The sequence below is a fragment of the Castor canadensis genome, chromosome 2 (genome assembly GCF_047511655.1).
Source record: "Castor canadensis chromosome 2, mCasCan1.hap1v2, whole genome shotgun sequence".
Classification (NCBI taxonomy): Eukaryota; Metazoa; Chordata; class Mammalia; order Rodentia; family Castoridae; genus Castor; species Castor canadensis.
Genome location: NC_133387.1, coordinates 186,001,451 through 186,025,786, shown reverse-complemented (window position 1 = coordinate 186,025,786; position 24,336 = coordinate 186,001,451). Strand labels below are relative to the sequence as shown.

Below are 24,336 nucleotides of genomic sequence, written 5' to 3'. Positions count from 1 at the left end.
AACTTCTGACAGGATTCTCTGCCCCATGGTCCTTCTCAGCTGAAGTAACTCAAGTATTTTTTTTCCTTGAATTAAGATTACATTTTGACCCCTATCAATGGTCAGTTACCATTTTCATAAGAAGTTCAAGACACAGATAATTACTTTAAAAAGCCAATTCTTTTAATATCACAAAAATCCCTCCCACTCTGCATCATTCCCCAGAACCAAGGGAATAACAGCACCATGCTGTCCCTTTAGCTCCCCCAGGGTTGCAGCAATCCAGCTGCTTCTATGTGCACTAAAAGTAACTTTTCTCTCCCTCGCAGCCTTCTCACCTTCTACTGCCTGCTTAATTCCAACTCATTTTCCCCATTTCACAGTTCAGGTACCATTTCCTGCAGAAGGTCTTACCTGATTCCACCTTCCCTAGACAAGCTCTGGACCCAACATGCCATTATATGTAGGACATACAAACTCTTAAATTATTTTACAACATGACATTAGGAAACGTGCTTTAGTGTTTCCCATCTATGGGATAAAGAGACAAATCTCTGTCCATTACATTTGTGCCGTATATTTGATTGAAAATAAAAGGTATATACAGTTCTTTGATAAGAAACGGTCATATGAATTCAAGATATTATAATTATTTGCTCTTTGATCCTACTCTTGTACTTTGCAAGCAATTTATTAAGAACAAGCGAAACATGACTAAAAATAAAGGTATTTTAAAGGAATTTTTGAGGGGGCTGGAGAAAGTAGGAATGTATTTCATTAAAGGTTCGGTTTAACTATTCTAAGAGGACCCAGTGAGTCTTAATAGGGAGACAAATCAGAATGCATTAGAGGATAATCATGTACTTGCTACTTAAGGTTCTACATTTCTGGTTTTCCACTAACAGAGAAGTATTTATTCTTTAAATTCAAGCTGATCCCATTAGCAGCAATTTTCAATTTAACAGTCTCTTCAAATAGCCACTGAACATCCAGAAAACATAAAAAAGCATCTATCCCATGACTAAGGTTAGCAGAATCTTAGCTATTACCATTACTTGTATTTAATTTCAAGCTTCCCAACTCATAGCTTCAGAAAGAGGGAAAGAGAAAACAGGTTATTTAAAATTGATGTGTTTTATCATTACCCATCATTAAAAAATGATGCTGTTGTATCATTTCAGAAATAGCAGGCAGTGAATATTTAATGCTTATGCTTATGCGAGTATTTATTAATTTCCCAGTTCTAGAGTTCTTTATAGAATGACTATTTTAAATGAGTATGATTTATACTTTTTACAGACATTCTGGCATTTAATTTCTACACACAAGCATTTATATTTGTGCTTAAAAAGCTACTCAGTAGCACCTATAAATCCAGGAACTGTTTAAAATAGACACCATCAGAATTACTAGGGGGAGGGGAGATGAGTTGAAAGGCACACATGTGGGCATTTGTAAAAGATATGGGTGGAGAAAAAGAAGTAATTTTAGCATGCCACTCTCAAATCATTAGACCAATAAAACAGAGTCACGTCAACAGACAAAGCTACACAGAGACAGAGAAATATATGCCTACATGCTCATAATGACAGATAAATTATTGTATGTAAAGTCACACACATCCATGCTTGATATTGGGGGTGTCAACATTAGTTTGTGTCCTCATTACATCATAAACACCTGGAGGGCAAGAACTATCTTTTACATTTAAGTTTCTTTATTTTCATGTGTCTAGAAACTTACTGTATTTTTTGACAAGAATACTTGAAAATTAGTTGTTGATTAGAATGCTACAAAAAGCTTTGTGGGTGCAAATGAACTACTTCTACCCTATCTGCTCCCATCATCTCTATACTAAGCCAGCACTCTGGTTCTCAGCACCTGAAAACTCCCATTCTCCTGTCCTCATACTGTCATCGGTCCCCAGTTTCTTTCCTATACCAAGCATCCTACTAGCTCTGCAGAAGCAGACAAAGAAAAGTCGATCTGTGCCGAACACTAATAAAGACCACATTTTCTCAACAAGATTGCATCCAGTAAATTGCAAGCCCCAGGGCAAAGTACAGAATCGGGGAGGCTTGTCAGCATGGAAACATCTCACAGTTGGTAGCCAATAGCCAGCTTGAGTAGACAGGAACATACTGCTGACCAGCAACACAATGCTCCACCACAAAATCTGCTATAGAAACATCTTTAGCAGTGGCAAGTTTCTGTTTTGTTTTACCTATTAGGATTATTATGCAGCATTGATACCCTGAAAACTCAGATCAGCCACCAAGCTCTTATGTTGTTATGGAGACTTGATGAAAGCCAAGGCCTGACAAAATACACAGGGCTCACAGCACTGTGAAACGCATGCTGCAGACTAAACTAAGATTTCTTCTTTAATTTAGTAACAACAGAATGAGTATAACACTATGGCTACTACTAGTGCTCACAATAATAGTTCTATAGTCCTCTGATATAATGGTGATAGGCCACTGAATGCCAAAAGAAAGGCTGATCTTAACTAGTAGGGATGCTAGTTATCATCACCATCACCCTCCCCATTTTGTCCTTTCTGAAGCCAGAGAATAAAGCTAGGGTCAAACTAGCATGCCTGGTTCATAGGAAGAAGTTTCACCAATAGAGGGAAGACTGTGGTTGTAATATTTTTTAAATTTTTTTATTTTTCCTCCATAATCGTCAAGAGACACTCCATTTAACTATACATGAAATGCCAAAACAATAAAAAAGAATAAGCTATATTCTTCTTCAAGGATCTTAGGGTTTAGCCAGAAAGCCAGGACAAAAAGGGTTAAAAAAGATACAAAGCCACTTATACTAAATACTGAGTGAGGGGTACAGGCATCTACTTACCCCATAATTTTCACTCCCTCTCCAACCACATTTTCTCTCCTTGTGTCATGGCTGCTGGCTCTACAATAAATTCCCTCCCCACTGGACCCTGTTGGTTGTCATCAAGTCTTGTTTGATTATGTTCCATAGACATGACCTCTTTTGTCTCTTTTGTGCACTATTATAAATGGAAATAATAAAATAGGAATAATACCTGTTGCATGAGTGAAAATGAGAAAAATGATGGAAAGTACTCAGAATAGTAATTAGCACATTGTAAATGTTCAATAAATGTTGGCTATAATTATTTTTGACCATAGGTTATTATAATTATGTGTGGTAGACATAAGCAAGTTAAAGAAATAGAACTTATCCTCCAACAATTTAGGATTTAGTAGAAAAAAGTAAGAAAGGTTTTCATGTAACTAGGATAAAGATAATAGGAAAATTTTAGAAAGGAGTGATAGAAGATGGAAGAGGAGAGCCTCACAGTGACGACTGCAAGGACTCTGAATATTAGGCAAAGAAATAACTTCACCTCGTAGACACTGAAAAGTGACTGAAGGTAGTTCTATGTCCTGAGTGTGGTGGGAACAGGGGCATCATGTACCACACTACATCCTAGGAAGAATTATTCTACAGAGGATTGAATGTTGTGTGATAAAGTGGGGGGTGAAGGGAAGAGCAGGTGGATCGCAAAAATAGAAAGACTTGCTAGGTTACTGGAGTATTGGCAGGAAAGCCAGTGCTGGGCTGAACCAAGTGAGATGAGCAGTGGCCATAATAGGAATGACAGGGTCTTTGAATTATAAAGAGGAACTTACAACTAGGTTGATAGCCAAATGGTGGGGGAGAAGGGTAGAGGGAATGAAGATAAATGGCAAGACTCAGTCTTAAAGGTTAGCACTTGTCAGTGAAAACGGCAAGCCTAGGGGTATGGCCAGGGAAAAGCAAATGACACACACAACTACTCAAGGATATGTAACTGTACATTTTAGAAATAAGTTCAGGATAAAGATGTAGATGTGGGGATCACCCAAATAAAGATGACAATTGGATTAAATCTTCAGAGATCACTTAAGTATAGGCAAGACAGTTCCTACCCCTAAGAATACCATACCCTCCAAATCCACCTCCCACCTTGCCCTTTGTGCACTTTCTGAACCACAAATCAGAAAACTGGATCAATTAGCACTTATTTGTAATTATCATATCATTAGATAGATTTAAGGTTGCAAAAATGGATTTGGGTAGAGGAAAGACCTAGAATGGGATATCAAGTCAGACAAATTTAACATTTTTGACTTGCCAAATATTTTATGCAGACCATCTAAGAGAAAAGCATCAGGCTGAGAAAGAGAGAGTAGCCTGTGATCAGTCCTGATTTTTCTCTTGGAATTTCCAAGATCTATTTTATGCTGCCTTTAAAAAAAAATCTAAATGATACACAGTTAAGGATTTATGGATTTTTTTTACTATGATTCTACATTAGATAATACAGAGACCTTTTGTTCTTTTGTCATACAAGTTATAGGAGAAGACTGAACTCTTCCTTACTCTTTCAAAGAAGAGAAACATTTAAGGGTCAGGGAAATTTAGGGTTCTTCAGATCCTACTGTACTATCTAGTGTCAGTAAGGAAATAATTCCTCTGTGGTAAACAACATCCAAAACAAAAGCCTCTCAGCAAGGGTAACAGTAGGGAGGAGCCAATTTATGAAAATACATGTAATTTTCTCACTCATACCCTAACATAGTAAGCACATATTTTGCCAAGGAGCCACAAATTTGGTTTAATTAGAACAACATTCCTTCTTACATCTAAAATACTTAGTTCCTACCCAGCTCATCATGCTGCAATGTTCTCCTGTCCCCAAATGAAATTATGGCAAGCCCATACCCTAGGACAAGAGCGTGATTTGTATAACTGCACGGCTGCACAAAGCTAAGCCCCTTCTCATAAAAGAACAACAGACTTGGCCACACTGCATGCTAACATCAAGTCACTGGACTTAATCCAGTTAAATACAAGTCTCAGTTAGTAAGATATTTGCTATCCAGTTAAGGATGAGACTCTTGAGGTAATAACCTCTATAAGCTATCTTATTTCTGTGTCTCAAAAGTTATAAAGCAAGAGAAGAAGCACAGACAGGGTGCTGTGCATGGAGAACACATAGGTAGCAGAAATATGTGCAACAAATATATCACCTTTTCTGTGTCTCCCCAAGAAAACCAGAGACTCGCTGGGTACAGCTAGTCACCCTACCCTTCCAGCACTAGGTTTGGGTAGCAGACATGAACGTGGCCACAAAATGGAAAGCCTTTTTAAATTTTTTTTCATTAAAATGGAATCTGAACCGTTTTCTTTCTAGAGGAGTTATAAAAATAAGCTTTTTATTGCTTGTATCTCCAAAGTGCTTTATTTGGCATAGTGATGAAAAATGCTGGAATTTGTATATAATGTAGCCACCAGACAAGAAAGAGGGAAAAGAAAAGGAACAGGGGATTAATTATCAGTCCTACAGAATGAACTTTACCCTGATAAGGTAATATAGTCCCTGTAGGCACAGAAGATGAAAAAAATTATAGCTGTCCTAATACACAGTTATTCATATTGTACACAAATCAAAGCCAGCCTCACACAGCAGCAAAGACTCAGATCTTCACAGATCCACAGTGTATCACCACTATCAGAATTAAATAAGGCAGCCTGCTCTGGGTGGACAGCAACAGCTGACCAGGCTGGCAGGCAGGAAGATGTCAGAAAGGTACATTTTCTATCAAGATGTGGCTTTATCAACGAGTTTACTTATTTACCTAGGAATGTGGTCTCTCGATGATTAATGATGAAGAATTCTACCATGACAAGTAACTTATCCTTAATGCGCCCTGCTTAAAAACAGTCAGCAAAGAGCTGCACATCTCCCTGGACAGTTTGTCAATTTCAGCTTCTCAATGGAATAGAAATAAGAGCTCACTAATGACAACTGCAAGGGCCATGGCCCCTCTGGCCTTGACCTACTGTTAGCTATAAATGGATTGGACTCCCAGTGGACTGGGGAAACCCACCCAAGTATAAAGCTGAATGTGTTTCCCCTCATTATGAAAAAGAGGTACAGAAAAAATCAGGCTGTGTCCTTTGCCCGAGCCTTCCTACAGCCATGAGGCCTGGAAGACCCCTGACCATAGTTGTGCCAGGCTGTTGTAAAGAGACCTACAACAAACGCCTCCACAGCATAGGACACAGGCTCTTTGTATCACACGAAGGGTTTTGGAAGGTCCAACAAAAATAAATAAATAACCAATAAATAAATAACAGGGGTGCTAATCCAGCCAATATCAGGAATTTAATTCTAGGCAATATTTGCCCTCAAGACTTGAGCTTAAAGATGATACCACAATAAAACTATTTTTATATCTTGGAGGGGAATGGATTTCTAAAAAAGTTAAGAAAAGGCTTTCACAATTCTCAAATATTTTAAACAATTTCCTATTTTATAATAGGAAATAAATATAAATATATATAAATATATTTCAAAGTCATGTGCTTTTGAAAATCACTATTATCCAGCTTAAGTTACTGAATGGTCACTGCTAGTTTCATCTGCCAAATAATGAAACTTGTTCTCAAGGAAATCATTTAGCTCTATGAGAGTTTAAAATGAGTCTGCTAAAAAAGATGGATTTTCAGATCAAGGGCAAATAAGCAGTACAAGGTACACCTTAAGTGGAAACACACGAGCTGTCTATAACTACAGCAGTTTTCAATGAAAAAAAGCTTCGCTCCTAACGCAAAAATGAATTTACTTTTCAGCTAAACAAATGATGTGCAAAAGGAAGTTAAAAGTCATAATACTGTACTTAATAGCAAGCTGAAAAGACAAAAGCCATGTCATTGATATTAACCATGAAGTTAAACATCTGGTTCATTTTTAAGGTGTACATCTATTTACAACACAATCTGAACTATTTTTACAAAGTGAACCATGTACCAAAGTAATTCATCCAGGAGTTTACTGAGAATGTTTAGTTTGTCTGAATTCAGTAAGTTCCTTTTAGTTCCTGTCACCATCATTGTCATAATCACAATCATTAACACCACTGTAGATTCTTATAAAAGTAAGAATTTTAAAATAAGTATTGCTGATCACCACAAACAAAAGTACTATGGGGATGTCTGACAGGATTATCTCATACCATCTTCGCAGGGATAGTGAGTGACTTATTTCACAGATGAGGAAACTGAGAGATTAAGTAGCATGCTTAAGGAAGCAGAGCCAAGAACATACCCAAGACTGGATTCAAACCTAGGTTCATCTACCCTATGACTTAAGCCCTTATTTTCCATGATCTTATCTCATAAAATTTGATGATCTAGATACATGACTACAAAGAAATGTAAAAGGTTAGATCTCGCTATTTAAATACAAATCACAATAAAAGAAGTATCTTAACTTTTGAGGAGACCATAGTTAGAAATGTGGGTTAACAATCATAACTATGTTCTTATTATAAAACTATAGAAAAACATAGCCTAGCCTGTCCAAGGCTTTGTTCCCTCATTCATTTCAAAGAAAATGGTGATTTTTCCCTCTGGGGAGTACAGAGGGAGGACCAGTGGTCCTTCTAGTGTATTGTTATAGGTGACAGATAACCAAGGCAATTCTCCATGGATGCAGTGTTTAGATTTCTAGCCAAAGCATCTTCATACACCCATCTCCTTAAAAGGGGAAGGGAGCCAAGACCAGACTTAGAGAAGAAAGAGTCTAAAAATATATTGATATAAAAATGGAAAGGAAAACTAAGTGGGGTTAAGAAAGAATCCAGGATTTACAGTAAAATAAGGTCTTCTACAGAGCTTAGAGATTACTGGACTTTAATGTACACCAAGGCAAATGGCCTCATGAATCCATCTTTCACCTCTCTGTGGGCTAAATTATACCACGCACAATATACTAAAGACAGCCATGAACAGCTTTTATAGCCTCGATGAATGGGTTTTTAGTTTAGGTTGCATTATGAGAACAAAACAAGAGGTCGTGAATCATAACATTTTATGGGTCTGCTGTTTCATATAGTTCTCTAAAATTAAGCCTCTAAATTATACTCCGCCCTCATTAGGAAAACAGTCTAGAAAGAGGAAAGTATTTTAAAGCCTATGCAAAAGAGGCGATGGTAGATCTGGGCCTGGAGAGCCTAAGAGTATAATTAAATTGATGAGAACTGAGGAAGAAAGGAAATGGGGGTAGAAGAAGACAGATGGCTGCCTAGGACCCCAAAGCCAGAAGATACTTCTTATCATCAGCTGGAGCAAGCAAGGTTCAGAGGCCAGCTCATATTCAAGTTAGAGAAAGCAACCAAAGGAAGGGGAAGTCATCCCTAGGTAAAACCAAAAGAGGAGAAGAGGGAAGAAGTTCTGAACAAATCAGCAAATGTTGACAGTACTTACCATTTGTTGAGTGCTATGCAAAATTCTATAGGATTTTAAAAAGGTAGAATAAAAAACCAATAAAATAAAGGTTGTTGCCTCACAGTACTTACCATTGCAAGCCAAAGGGATGGTACTAGATATGAATAAGGAAAGCAGTATAAAGTTAAATGCCAATTTCCCTGGAAGCTACCCCCAAAACTCTAGACATTCAGAGCAAGGTTAAGATCAGTGCAGAAATCTGGGCAAGGTATGGCAAGGTGCCTGGGTTAGCAGCAATACCACTCTGTACACCTTGTAATAGCACCTACCACAATGCTGTAAAGGCCTGACCTTCCCTACACTCCACACATCACTGTACAGTCTTTGAAATCACAGACCATGCCCACCTTGTTCAATGTGGTAGCTTTAGTGCCTAACACTCAACATACACCTGAATTGGACTGGAAACAATGGAAGCGTTTAGAAAAGCTTTTAAGGGGACTGGATCTTGCACTAGTTTCTAGAATGATAGATTATTGATACTGAAAAGGCCCTCCAGGCAGGGTCTCTGCAAGAACTTGATGGAGGCTTACAAGTGTAGGTTACATGTGTGTGGTGAGGAGGAAGGGGGGAAGGGAGTGAAGCAGACATGGCTGAGCAGACATGTATCTGTAGTTTGAAGACTTTCTGCTCCTAGAAATAGGTCAATTATTTCATGGCCAACAGATGATTCATTGTTCCATTACTACTAACAGAAATGATGTGCATTATTTTAATACCATCACTGATAATGCTGCTAGTAAACTGAAAGAAATAATTTCAAGATACAACACAAGAGAGGGGGACAATAGGCTGGCCAGTCCTTTTCTCAAATAATGCTCCCTCTCTCTATTTCTTTTCAATAGATTTTAATGTCTGTTTCATTGCTTCAGTTTACCAATGATTTAAAGGTTATAGTCAGTCAGACACAAGGTTTAAAAAAAAAAAAAAAGAAAGGAAAAACACAGAGGAAGACAGCCTTCAAAAAAAGAATAAGGAACATTCATGAAAGTTTAGGTTTTTGTTAATACAACAATTCCAAATGTTCAGTTTCTCCTTTTCTATTTTCTGTTCACTGTCACTACCACCTCAGCATTCAATAAACATGGTCACTCTAATGAATTAATTTTTTTTCTAGTGGTTTAAAGGTATGATTTAGGTTATCCATTAAAGTTGAAGGTGATGTATTACTATGTGTCTTAGTATTTTTCTGATTTATTTTTAAAGAAGCATAATCAATAACTAATGTTCTCTTCTTTTCAATATGTCTAAGTGGTTAACACAGGATTTTCTAAGTTGGTTCCTATTAAATGAACTGACCAAAGTCTTTCCTTCCTAGTTAAATGGACTCTATCCAAGAATGCCATGAAAGACAAAGGATCCAACTGGTTCAGTGGCTCAATCCAATGAAGCATTCAACCTCGCCCCTTAACAGCTCAATCTCAATGCTTCCTGACAGTATGAAGGATTGCTAATTTCTTACGCTCTCACTGGTGGTTCTTAAGTGCTCACCAATGAACCAAATGTTGATCAGTCAATGCCAAGGAATCAGAAACTGAATTGCCAACTCTTTGATTTATTCAGTCAAAGACTCAGGAGAGTATCGTTTTACCTTTCAGGTTTACAACCAGATCAAACACTTAAGAAATCACTACAATGTTTCAATAGATGCATGTACAGTAAAAACAATTGTGAGTGTAATTTATAACTCAAAAGGATAGAAGGTATTATTAGAGCTCATAACATCTAACACTGGCAGAACACTGACTCTATTAGGGACTGTCCTAAGTACTTGGGGTGCATTAGCATGCAAACATAGATAGACAGATAAATAGATAGATAGATAGATAGATAGATAGATAGATAGATAGAGATATATCCTGATTAATAACCCAATGAGGTAATATTCCTATCCTCATTTTACAAGTGAGGAAACTGAGGCACAGAGTTAAACTTGCTCAAGTTCACCCAGCTATCAGGGGATGAAGTCTAGGACCATTAATAGTGATTTATAAGCATGGTATCTATAATAAAAGGTGGTATGACAGAGAGAAAGAAGAAAAAGGTTGGGATAGAAATATGAAGAAAAATTTAACCATCACTAAGTGACTGTTTCATATTTCATTTCACAAAGAAAGAAAGAAAAATATAAAGGGGGATTAGTAGCCTCATTTTGACAGATAAAAGAGCAAACAAATAATTTGTTCAAAAGCACCTAAGTAGTTGTGGGTGAGTCAGGAGCTCATGAGCTCAGGAGAAGCCTTCCATCTTGGCCCCTCAGCTCTCCAGTCACCTGTTACCTGTGGGGTTGAGCCTTCATGTTACTCACCATGGATCCCCAGAGCTCATCCAAGCCTGAAACCTTGGCACTCAATATTTGCTTTGATGTAGTGATGTTACTTAACTTCTCTGGGCCTCAATAGTTTTTCATCCATAAAGTTATCATAAACATGGTTGTAGTGAGGAGGAAAGGAAATAGAGTAAATTTGCATCACCAATTATAATATATATGCAATAAAGGATAACAATGCTACATTATAATTCTCTTTTCTTCCCTAGACCAACACCCCTCACTTCCTCTGCACCCTACAAGAAACAAAGTTCCATCTTCCTTAGGCCACTAAACATCTATTGGTCATTTTGCTAAAGCCCAAGACATTCAGCTTATATAACAAAACTCATTACTATATATTTTTTTAAAGGTATTTAAATGCAGTGATCTGACAATGGACACATTCACAAAACAAAATTCTTATTACTGTGCTCTAACTAATAATATAATGAATCTAAACCTCAGTTGTATTTTAACGTTATGATAAATGCCTGCTTCAAAGTCAGTCAGGGCTAGGTAGAATTCCAAGTTGAAACAAAGCCTAACTGGGGTAAAACACACATTCTGGAAGTTTAATTTGCTATGTCCTGGATAGCACCAGTCTTCATAGAACTACCTTTTCCCCCAATTAAGGAACAATTTTACCAATCACTTTTCCTGGAGGCTGAGCCTCACAGAAGGGAGAGGGAAGGAGAGAAGCGGGTGTCAGGGAGGTTGCTGTACCTCCTGTCACATCACCACTGATTAAAGAGCCTCCGAAAGAACAGAGGAAAGTGCCTTTCAAGAACAACAGAACCTTTCAGCAAAAGTACATTCGCTTAATTGAAAAGCAACTCGAAGCTGTTATTTTTATACCCCCAAATGCTGAATCATTCTTCACACAATTTCACAAAATCAATAAAAGAAAAGTAGTTCTCCCTCGACCCCCTTCTCCTAACCATTGCCTCTTTGAAACAGTGCCTTACCTTTTTCTATCCTATTTAGATTTAGGGCCAAGAGTAGCCAAAGAGAAGCAGTGACACAATGTGTGTTCTCAATTAAGAATGCCAGGAAAAGGAAATGGTATATTTTACATGAGAGCTTTTCTTCTGAGGTTTGTACACTGAAATTCTACAGCACTGAAAACAAGGTGGAATGGGACTCAAATACCTACTTTCATAGGGATTACTTCATTATTGGTTGCTGTTAGTCTGTTGCAAGGTATGATAGAAGGAAGGAGAGACAGAGAGAAAAGGAAGGGAGAAAGGAATGAAGGAAGGAAGAAAGGGAAGGAAAAAGGCAAGCCTACATGGTACCTTTTTTAAAGTTGAAAAAACAAATTAGAAAAACAGGATAATCCTTTGAGATTGTCATGACCTTAGCTCTACAGACATACCGAGTCACACCTTGAGAGCACCTTAGCCATGTGACTTGTATTGGAACACAGCCACACCAGTCAACATGGACATCTTATGGACAGCAGAGCATCAACTTGTCAATGCAGTGCTATAAAGACAAGAGTGACCTCAAGATTAGGCTCCTGAGAATGACTGAGTGACAAATTGCTACAAAACCCAATTCTCAATTGTCTTTACAGAAGGAACAGTGAGACAGATAAGCAGAATGATTAATCTAGCCATCTTTTTTTTTTAATCAAAGAAGAAATAATTCAGTCAACATCTATTTATCAAGAACTACTACATGCCAGGTACTCTATATGGTGCTGGGCACAGGATGGTAATCCCCATCTTCATGTAAGCATTCTAAACATGGGGGTTAGACTGTAATACACACTAAAGACATTATATGTCTGATGACGGTTACACTACTTCACAGAGAGTGCTCAACAAGCATGTATGATGCCATGACATCTGACCAGAATTTGGAGGCAGGAGGGAGATGGTCAGATGGATAGCTGGGAGGAAGTGTGTTCAATTCTCAGCAAATGAGCAATAAGTGGGCTTGCTGTTCCAGAAACAGCAAGAAAGGCAGTATGACCAGAAGAAAGGATGCTGGAGAGAGTATGGCTCATCCTCTAGGACGTCACACTTAGCACCAAATAAAATAATTCTTGCCTTGCAGAAAATAAGGAAAAAAAACTGTATTTTATAGCAGGTATTTCAAATGAACTATACAGTTTTGCTACTTAAAGAATTTTATGATTGTTTATTTTATATAATTGATAATCACCAAACCATATTTCTTTATAATCTAGTTTTTAAACTAGCTTATATTAAAAACAAAGAAACAAAAGCTGGCATGGCTGTGGTCCTTCCTTTTGCTATTTCTCTCCCTCTGCCCATTTCTCAGGAAGCCATGTACAATGTTAATATCTTCTGAGAGCCTACAGAGCCTGGGCACCCCTGTCATGGCACTGACCATGTTGCCCTGTCACTGTCTAACCCTTGTCTACTTCCACCGAAGATAAAATGGCTTTACTTATCTTCACCACAATGGCCTCTTGGTGCCTAAGAAATGTTTATGGAAAGAATGAATGAACGATTGGAAGGGTGCAGTTTCCCCATCTTGGCCTTCCTCTCTACTTCCACACTGGAGGTAGATGACTCCAGCCTGGAGTTCACTTAAATTCCAGGCATCTTCCTCCCCTGTCCTGGGCCTGTATACCTCAGGCTACTCCCAGGTTAGGATGAGTAACATGCAGATTCTGCTAAAATGGTGTTTTAGACTGGGCATTATCAGGAAGAATTGAGAAAGCCAAAGGAGAGTAACCGTTTCTGGAGATGAAAAATACTTATTTTTCAGGCTTGACTCTTTAATAATTACTTACCTTTAAGATGTTCTGGAGAAGCACTATATTATAGAATTTTCTGGAATAAGGAAAATGCTGTCTATGTGCACTATCTAATATGGTAGCCACTGAACATATGTGGCAATTGAGCATGTGAACTGTGGCTAGAGCAACTGAGGAGCTGAATTTTTATTTGCATTTAATTTCCTTAACTTGAATTCACATAGCTGCAAGAGGCTAAGCAGGTTCTGGAATGCACAATGTCTAGAGCCTTCTACAATGGTGTCCTCTCCTTCAGACAGGTCAGAATTGATTCAAATACAGGTTCAGTGAGGGCCAGAACCTTGTGTGCCATGCTAAGAGCCTGGGAGCAGTGCCTGGGGGTTCTCTGTGAGGGTTTGTGGAATTACACATGCATACATGAACACATAAGAGGGAGGGGCAGGAAGTCAGTGTTTACGGAGTTTCTCTGTACTGTCCACAGATAAGTGTCCATGAAAGGCCTAAAGCACCTTCCATGCTTTGTGGATGGGAATGATCATCTACATAGTTTATGCAACACACAACTGTGTTAAGCTTTTTAGACCCAGAATATTTTTAAATTAGAGAAGACTTTCTGGACATGGAAGCTGGCTCTGCAGAGCCAAGTGTTCCTGCTGTAGACCACTTTAGGAAGCCTGATAAGGTGGAAATCACTTAGCTAATTCTTCTGCTTTCCCTGAACATTTCGAAGTCAGACACACTGTGTGGGAAAAATGAAATTTTGAACCTCATTTGTGATTTTGAGTAGGAAATTAAAACCTGTACACAAGAAAAGAATGAAGGCCTGATGTATTCGATCAGGGGTGGTTTATGAAGAATTTATTATCAGGTAGGAATATCAAATGAGAAACAGAAACTGTACAGAAGCCCCAATAAAACAGCAGCATTTGACAAGATAAAAAGGCACTGATGGGCTTGAGCTGTTGATGGCTGAGGGATAAGGAGAATAAAAGGAGGAAATTAGAACAAATAAGATGGATGATGTAATTACGAACTGAAACAAGAGAAATCTGAGTTTGTTGGCCATAGAAAGTAAGCTCTTTCAATCTTTTCAAATCCGAAATAAGGCATACTTAGAATTTACGTGTATCATAACATATCCATATGTAAGTATCCAAACGTCAAATTGGACCCATAGTGGGCTCAGGGTTTGCATTGAGTTGACTGGCATCCTGTTTTTAGCATACCAAAACATCTCCAAATGTAAAGCACAGATCACCTTCAGCTGCCTGACATTAACTCTGTGCTGCTCCCCACTCCTTGTTCTCATCTGATTGCCTTCAAGATAGCACAGTGCCCAACATGAAAGGATTACTATAGCAACACAGGAGGCTCTTTTATCGGCATGGAGGAGGCTCCATGGAGTGGCGCAGAAAATCCAGAGGGGAGAGGAACAAGGAGTGCCCACTGTCAAACCTTCCTGGAGATTCTTCACTGGAGGATGTGTGTTCCAGAAAATGATTAATAGTCGAAGAAAAAAAATATGTTCTAATTGAACATACAGTAATTCTGAATTTTCTTTTTGTGTGGCGGATAAGATATAATCATTGAATTTCTTTCTCCAGAGGCTTTGCAGGAAAGAAAGAAAGAAAAAAAAAACCCTTTGTGGAAGCAATATCTTTGGTGTCTGAAAGATAGTCTTTTTATATGAAACAAATTCTGCATTGGGTTACTAAAAGCATCCACCTGCTTATCAATCTAAAAGCTGCATCTTTAAAGGTCACAAGTGAAGGAAAATCAGATAGACTCATTCTAATTCCTAGCAAACGGGAGCTCATTTCTCACCAATCCACCCCGCAGCGCTCAGTAGCATGACCTTTCACTTACAAAGAGAACAGCAGATTTTTGTCTCTCATGTGCAAGCCTTCCTTCCTCTTCAAGAATTAAATGCAGTTTTGATATTATCATTACACACTTTCATAATATTCCCCCTAAAAGGGCCTATAAATTAGCATTACTTTGCCAAAATGTCCAGCCCAATCTCGCTCACCATTGCTGGGTTGGAAAAGGAGTATTAATTAATAATACTAAAATATGGTTTAGTATACAGACTCTGAAGTCAGAGAATCTTACAAAACCTGTGACATGCAGCAGTGAGTGCATAAAAATTAAAAACGAGTATTTAATTGCATGTTGCTCTTTTAAATTTGGTCTGACAAATTCAACTGAAATATAATTCTGAGAGCCTACAGAATAGTCTTACTTTAGCATTTCTAAGAATATAGGTGTCTGAGTGACATTAGGAAGTAATCCGTATATTGGAAACTCATGGCACAAACTCAAATGGGAGACAAATTTCATGTCTAGGAGTAATAAAGACTGGGGGACTATCTTCTGTTTCTTACCACCCACTGAAACAACAGCTGGAGGGGTCAGCAACCTGGTCTGATGGCAAAAACACTAACTTCTGAGCAGTCACTGACAACCCTTGTTCAAGTCTTAAGTCAAGAGATTCCAAATACATACATGTACACCAAGATGGGAATGTTAAATGGATCAGATCAGAGTCAGTCATGTTTACATAAAAATGGCAAACACAAGTAAGGCTATATCATTTCATTTTCAGAAGAAATTCTTTTCTCTAGCCTAATGTAATAATTTTAAGCAATCTGAATTTAATTTACACTAAGTGTATTGGGCTCATTAATAATATGCAAGGGGAAATGTTCTAAATGGAAAACAAAAACAAAAGCATTCAAATTCACTTCTACATGCCTCAACTTCCCTAACATAAAAGAAAGGAGCTACGTCATATACCTATCTGAGTTCAATTTAAATTCTATGTGAAAGACAAATCAGATACTTAGTACATTTTAAATTAGTAATAATTAATAATTAATAGATGACAAAGTTTGTGCTGAAATAATAATAATTACACTTGTATAGCATGTTACAGTGTACTGGGTACATTGCCACATTCAATCCCCCCTGGAATTGGGTTGTCAGGCAGGACAGACTAGAATGCCCATTTGGTAAATGAAGAAAATGAAACCAGGAACAGCAGCTGATCACTCAGTGGGAGAGCCAGAGCCCAGACTTATCAAATCTTGACAACCCAGTGGCTTTTCCACTATCTTGAAACAGGATTAACATTTTTCAGAAATATTGTTTTCTTTTTGCACATGTTGAATCAATATTGATGTTCTAATTTAGGAGACAAGGATGCCCCTTGCTATTTGCATATTGCAATAGTCTTCAACATAATTATTGGATAGATCTTGTGAAAAAGAAGCCACATGTTTACACTACTTCACTACTTTTAGAAAAGTAGGATATATGACATTTACCAAATGCTGCAGTACAATTAACCATCATTTAAACTCCTGTGAGGAAATAATGTTAAAAAAGGGAAGTAGATAGAAAATCAAAATTTCCAATGACTTCTTTATAGCTAAGAGATTAGAGATAATTATTCCGCCCTACAGAGACCCTACAATATCTTTTCAAGATCTCCAGTGTTCTCCTCCCTTACTCCATACCACCTGATCAACAAAAAACAACTTGTACTTCAGTTTCTATCCTACAGTCTCATCTAATCCCTAACCATTAATTTGAAGCCAACACAAAAAATGTTATTCTGCGGTGCTCTAGAGCCAGTGTGCTCGTGAGACCATCATAGTTGTTTTGTCTCATCATCACTTAAGAACATTTGTTATTATTGGCTGTGATTAGTTTTGTTATTATTCTACTTAAGCTAAGAAATTACACAGGATTTTGCAGACTTTGAATTAGTAATCAAGATACTCCAATTTATTGAAGTTCCAATTTCAAGACCTGAAAGAGAACCAAAAGTAAACTTTCTAAACCAACAGGCCAGTTATGCTTCATAAATAATCTTTGGGTTCAGACTTTGTTATTTAGAGAAGAAAATGAAAAAAACATATCTTAAGTTACTTCACAAGCATAAGTAAGTGATCATAGTATTGGGAGTTGACTATGGCTTCAGGGATGCACCATAGTTCAGTTTATAGAAACAGATGGGGGAAAGTATCTCAGTGCTGGGGGCAATAACCAGGGCAGTGCACATATGGACATGGACAAGATAATACAAGCAGGAGAGCACAACTCTTCAGAGACCCCTGCGATCCCTATCAACGGTTCCCCATAAGGAACTAGGGCTGCTCTTATACATCAGGCATCTCCAAAAGGAGGCCTCGGCTTAAGCCATGAGAAACAGGGCCTCTTCTCCATCAATACTGTGTACACTCACTGTTGCCTTCCCCATCAAACACTCCTTTTAATTCTTACAGTTTTATTGCAACAAAACTACTGAAACTCCCTTTTCAAAACAACCTCCTGTCAAGAGACTATTTCCACAGCTTGTCACCATCTATCTCTGTCTCGTGCAGTATTTAACATTGTGCTGACCCATGCCCACCACAAAACTCTCCCTTCAATTATGGGACCCCTCACTTTCCTAGCCTTCCTCCTATCTCTGGCTAGTTTGGGTTTTGTGTTCACTTTCCCCCATTTTTCATTTCTTCCCCTACACTAAATGTAGTTATTATTTCAAGGGTGTGCATAAGGTAATAAAGTAGAGCGAGGAGTCTTAGGTGACTATAAAAATTTCTAAAAGCCTAGATAGATAGAAATTTTATTTGTGACAAGGCTCCTCACTCCTACACCAAATTATGTTAGCTCAAGAAGACAGTAATGCTTATTATTTAATAAATATTGTTTGTTTGGACATGTTTCAACAGGTTATCAACTATTAATTATATGTACACTGACACATTTCATCCACTCTCATGTTCATACTGACAACAAAGTCCTGGACATTTCCACCTGGATCAATTAGTGTTCTGTAAGTCCACAACAAAATCTATCCCATCAGTTCATCCACCTGCCCCTCCTCCTGGTCCCTTCATCAGAGTTAAGAGCATCCATCCTCACCAGTCATTTTGACTCTTCTTATTGTCATCAATTGCCCTTTGTACATTCAGTGTCCTTGAGGTTTTCATATCTATCTTCCACTGCAAATGCCCTGGATAAACCTGTGTACTCCTTGTCTGACTACTGTGCTCTTCCACTCTTCAGTCTCTTCCTTCTGTAATTCATACTATAATATATATATATATACACACAAATACATATATATGTATGTATATGTAGTTTATATATATGTATATAAATATATTCATATATATGTAGTTCATACATATATGTATTTATATATGTGTGGGCTTATATATATGTGTGTGTTCATATACATGTGATATATGCATACACATACCTCTGAAGGATATACTACAGTCCACTTTTCCAACATGATTTCTCAAGATAACTGTACCCTCTACTCAAGTTTTGGTCAAAGTAGTAACTCTCTCAATAAAACTTTGAGTTTCCTGCTCCCATGTTTCATCCCATGCTGGCCCTCTCCATTTGGAAGGATACCTCCAGCCATTACATTCTCATATGCCACATATCTCCACTTGTCAATGCCCAACTTAAGGGTGCCTCCTTTCATAAAATCATTTTAATCAGCCCAGCTGGAAGTGAGTTCTCCCTGGAATGGAGTCCTATACTACTTTCTGAGTATTTCTTTGCTATATTAACATGTAATGTTTGTCATATAATTGATCTATACATACCTTTTTTTTTTTGAGTGGGAACAGTATTTCACTTCTGAATCACACATGGTCCTACACATAATGGGATTGTCTTAATAAGTATTTAACAAATGAACTAATGAATAAATTTGTGAATTAAATTCCTGACTTTCTACTGCTATTTTTCCCCCACAAATCAGTGTTTGACAGACTGTGGCATGTAGTTAGTATAAGCTCCTCTTATATCAAGTAAATACACTGCCCAAGTGTTCCTAATGCAACAGTCCCCTCTTTGCTATACAGCATTTGGCTTTGAAGAATAAATTAGCACAAGGGCTTCCGTGGATCTGCAATAGAAAATTAACTTCTCATAAAATGGTTCAGTTTAAGTTTATTAGAAAGCTCTCAGTTTTACTGTTCTGCTTTGTGGAAAATTTTGTGTTAACTACGATCAGAAATGGTGGAAAGTAGAGCTACATTGACAGAACCATCTAGGATCAGAGAGACCTGGATGATGCAATTAAAAGGTGGACAGACAGGTAGACAGATGTTCAGCTGCATGATCAGGAACAAGATTGTATAAAAAGGCTTCTTTGATCATTAGAGATGCTGCCATAATGAAGCCCTGGATACCTACGTGGTGTTTCTGCCGGCTCTCATCTCCAGCAGGTGTCTTATAGAGAAAATAAGGCAAACACAAACAGATCCACTGCCAGCTAGTCAAAGCTGCTTGGCATTTTTTCCTGTTGATTAAGCCACAAATAAAATCATACATGTTGTGCTTCTGACACAGGCAGAGTATGCAGTTCGTGAATCGTTAGAGAGCACATCTTTCTGAAATATTTCAGCATCCACTTACTCTGTGGAGATCAAGAAACTAATACCTGTTCAATAGTGTTTCCTATGTGATCCAAAACATCCCTGAGGGCCAGGAACATGACACAAAGTGGAAGCACCAAAATGAACTTAAAAGCCTAACAAAACATGAGATGGTAAATTTGGAAAATGCAGGCAGAGTGTGAGCCAATAGGCAGAACACTAGAGCTTTAAGAATAAGTAACTTGGTTATTTAGAAGAACGGAGAGCTGCACAAATGTGGATCAGCTCAAATGGCAGTGCTAAATGCCGTTCACATTTGCCTGTGGGATGCACAGAAGTAGTGTTGACTTCTCATTTCATTTCTGTGCAGCTGCAAATGAGAATGGATTCTCTGATCACACACAGGCATAGTATATAGTTCGCAAATTGTTACAGATTCACCACCAACTGATAGAGATGTGGGTGCCACACGCCAACTGACAGGGACGTAGGTGGTAATTAGGGAGTCTTTGCTGTGAATAATCCATGAAGTAGAGACTTGGGCACAAGTCTCAGCATTGTTATTGACACCCTCTGCATTGGGCACGCCAATGAATCTCTTTGTTTTGGGGTTCCTCATTTGAAACACATGGACAATTGTAACACTTATTATTTGTGTGGTAGGGATATTATGATGCTATAATAATCTGTGTGACTTGCAGTAGCACCAATTCTTACAGAATCTGTTGACTGATTCTGGCTAGAAGGTTAGGATGGGGGAAAGAGCAGAAGGAAGAGAGAGAAAGAGGAAGAGATCCAGTCACTAGATTCTATTTTTATGAGTCGGGGCAGAGGTGAATGCCTTAGTAAATCACACTTCCAAAGACGAATGGTCATTTTTAACCACAATTTCTTCTTTTTGAGTCATCACTTCATCTTGTGAAAGCCTTTAGCTCCATATGCTCATGAATCATTGATCCTGTTACAATCATAAGTCTGAAAGATTTGATTACACTTTACCAGCATAGTGGGTCTTTGATAAAGAGATGGAAACACAACATTTTAAGCTACAAGTCAGAAAATCAGCCAACATACTATGCTTGTGTTACCTACTTCTTTGCATTTTACAGTTACAAAACTTATTCTCAACACACTATTTAATCAGTCACAGTATGTTTTTGCTAAATATAGAAGTACATCACATGCAGCAAGAATCAAATGAAGAGGATGGCCGTGCTTCCTCTCAGTTCAGTGCACCAGTTTCCAAGAGCAGCCTTTTGTGCTACAACTTGAAATCTCAATATTAGAGCCAACCTCTGATGTCACTTAAATACTGTCAGGTCAGAGCCACTCAGAATACTAATATCAAGAAGATCACCATGACATCTGCCTACTGTAGGTAACAATGACCAACCATAAAGGTGATATTAAATTGGGTTCTCTTTCAAGATATCACTAACTCAAATTGCTTTTGTCATAGTTCTTTTCAAAAAAATATTTTCAATTTAGAACTGGAAGGAAACATGAAAGAGTGGGCTTGACTGCCTGTGAAGTTCACTGCTATTGCAGTGCTAAATGGGCATATACTGGGAAGACAAATGAAATAAGACAAATGCACTCTCCCTTATGCTCAAGTACAGTATTTAATACAGCCAAACACTAGTTATTTTTATCTCTGACAGGACCAGAAATGGCCACTCACTTTATCCATGGATGGGATTTTCTCAAATATCTGCTTTTCTTCCCCACAGAAGAACAAAAATTTTTTCTGAGTTCATCAGCAATAAATTGATGAACACTGTGTATGTGTATTTTCTGCCATCATCCATCATTAAAGATTAAACATCAGTGATGCTTAATAAGTTCTAGAAATAATAATTGAAAATGCATGAGAATGGCAAGAATGGGTACCAATGTGCAACATTATGGAAAGCCATTTTAAAGTATTTCCTCTAAGTTAGGAGATATTTATACAGTATATGGAATCTCAAAGTTCGACAGCTTTATTACTGTGAAATTCATTCTTATACTCCTGTAGAGTTTTGTAGTTTGACCTATTTGTCTTAAGGTTGGACTGCATTATACATTCTTAAGAAGGACAGGCAAGACAGAGATGGTTTCGAAAATCACCATCAACATTGTAATCAGTCTCTTTGATAGAGGTGATACAGAGCACTGACACCTTTGCCGCCATCTTCCCTTAAAATGGTATGCTCATTCATTTGAAGACAGAAGCAGAGGCCTCTGCCTTAAAAATGGGAGAAATGCCTGATTGGATTCAATGCTCAGACATGAACAAAGCGAATTCAGGGATCTAGATCAAGAAAAGAAGAAAGGAAAACTTTGTCATAATCTTTCCATTAAAGCATCCAATATTCCCTTCTGATTGAAAACTGTGATTTCAGATTAGCTACTCTAATCGTATTATAAAAAGCAAATGCAACAGATTTTTTAGTTGATCCAGCCTAAATGAGGCTACAAACAGAGAAGTAAAATGTTAAAAAAAGAAAGAAAACATTACCTAAATAGAGCAAACTCGATTTATCTCTCTATATCTCTACTTAGGAATAGAGATATATTTCAAGAGAAGAATTTTTAGAGGGCTCCCGTGTATGAATTATGGCACTCTTTTCTCTTTCTTCATTGTGAGAAGTGCTACAAATAGAATAAAAAAGCTCATTTGCTGGTCTGTATGCTTTTAATTCTCATATTTTCACTTGACAAGTGGACCCCATCATCTGTCTTCAGATAAGAATGTCTTTCTTAATGGGAAGGAAGTCCTAAAATGCTGCCTTGTGAAGGGATTGAAGAATCTAAAAGATAATTTCATGTTAATATCTGGTTGCCTTCCTTTCTTTCATACCAATGCAAGGTACATCTCACACTTTTAGGCACATATCAGTATACCACACAAAGCAAGTACTATTCAAATTCTGTCCTGAAGAACTCCTGAAACAAAATTGTTCAGCAGCAAAATTCCTCAGTTCATATGAAGGAAGTACTCAAATCTCTTCACAATGTAGCTTAACAGCCTAGATCTATTATCATTAAAGTGAAGAAGTCAAAAGATGATAAGAAGATGTGAACATGCAGAGCTGCTTCCTCATAGATTTACCACGATCATCGCTGATTATGGCCACGCTGAAGAGGGGAATCCATTATTTAAAACTGTTCAACATGCATGTGGCCTGAGAGCATAAAATCCCACTTATTCTAGCCATGCTCAATTTAAGGTGGGGCTCCAGACTGAGAAAATTTTGAGAAGGGAGCTTCTCAAATCATCTATAAGGCTACATTTGTAGCTCATACTTGTAATTCCAGCTACTCAGGAGGCAGAGATTGGGAGGATTTCAGTTCTAGTCCAGCCTGGGCAAAAAATTAGTAATATCTTACCTCAACAAACAAGCAAGGTGTGATGGTGCATGTCTGTAAGCCCAGTTATGTAGGAGTCATAGATAGAAGGATCACAGTTTGAGGCTGCCTGGGCAAAAAGTACAAGACCTTATCTGAAAAATAACTAAAGCAAAAAGGACTTGGGTGAATGGCTCAAGTGATAGAGCGCCTGCCTAGCATGTGCAAGGCCCTGAGTTCAAACCACATTACCACAAAAAAGTTATTTATGAAACATCAGCCTTTTCCCTGAACAAAGCATTTTGCATTTTCCTCCCACAAATACAACTTTAGCACTTCCTTTTTTACTCATAGCTTCTTTCGCACTTGAGGGGATTTATCCTGAGTGATGGTAGCAGATCCCTAGTCTGAAGCAAAATTCTGTATTGATATTGAGGGTGATTTGAGCATCAGCACATTAGAGAGAAAGCGTGGATGAAAGACTCTGGTTATTATTTCTGATGCTGACTCATCCTCACAGAAGGACCCAAATCTACTACAAAGGGTTTATTTTCCAAAGGACATACAGGATAGTGTGAGTTGACCATGGCAAATGGAAATGCCTGGCTTCAGATTCCGTGTGTTTGACATAGCTGGGGGATAGTAAGCATGCCAGTGACAAGACTTGGGCACTGGGAGGTTCAGCCCCATGAGCATGAGTGGTTTCCAGCTGACCCAAGAAGATGTTCCATCTGGTCTTTATACCAGTCAAAACAAACGATGGGGAAAAGGGAAAAAAACAAAAAAAAACCCTGGTGTTCTGCAATCTGTTGAGAGTGCACCACACAAAAATACTTTGTGATCCTTTACAAGATGTGACACTACATTTCTATCATCTAAAACTAACATGGAGCCCTTTGTACTTCACTGAAAATACAGCCCCAAGCCATTTTCTGTAAATGGAAATATGGAACAGTGTATAATAGCTTGAATTCTGGACTCAGAGCTAGGTTCCAATCCTAATTTCACTGTTTCTTAGGTGTGTGACCTTGACTATGTGACTCAGTTTCTCAACGTCACATTATCCTCAGCAAAAAATAAATTACAATAAATATTTCAAAAGAAAAATAACAGTACACACTTTATAATGTTATAAGATTGAATAGCAAATATGTTCAAAGTGCTTACCATACAATACAAGGGAGTGTTTTGGAATGACCGAACTATTCAGTGTCTTGATGGTATACAGATATTTGTTACAACTTACAGAACTGTACACAAAAACAAAAAAC

At 37.9% G+C, this 24,336-nt stretch overlaps 1 protein-coding gene across 6 annotated transcripts in view; it reads right to left on the bottom strand.

Moving 5' to 3' along the window:
- The window catches only part of Cadm1 (cell adhesion molecule 1), a 317,257-nt gene that overhangs the window by 96,607 nt on the left and 196,314 nt on the right, over positions 1–24,336 (bottom strand). The window lies entirely within an intron of this gene.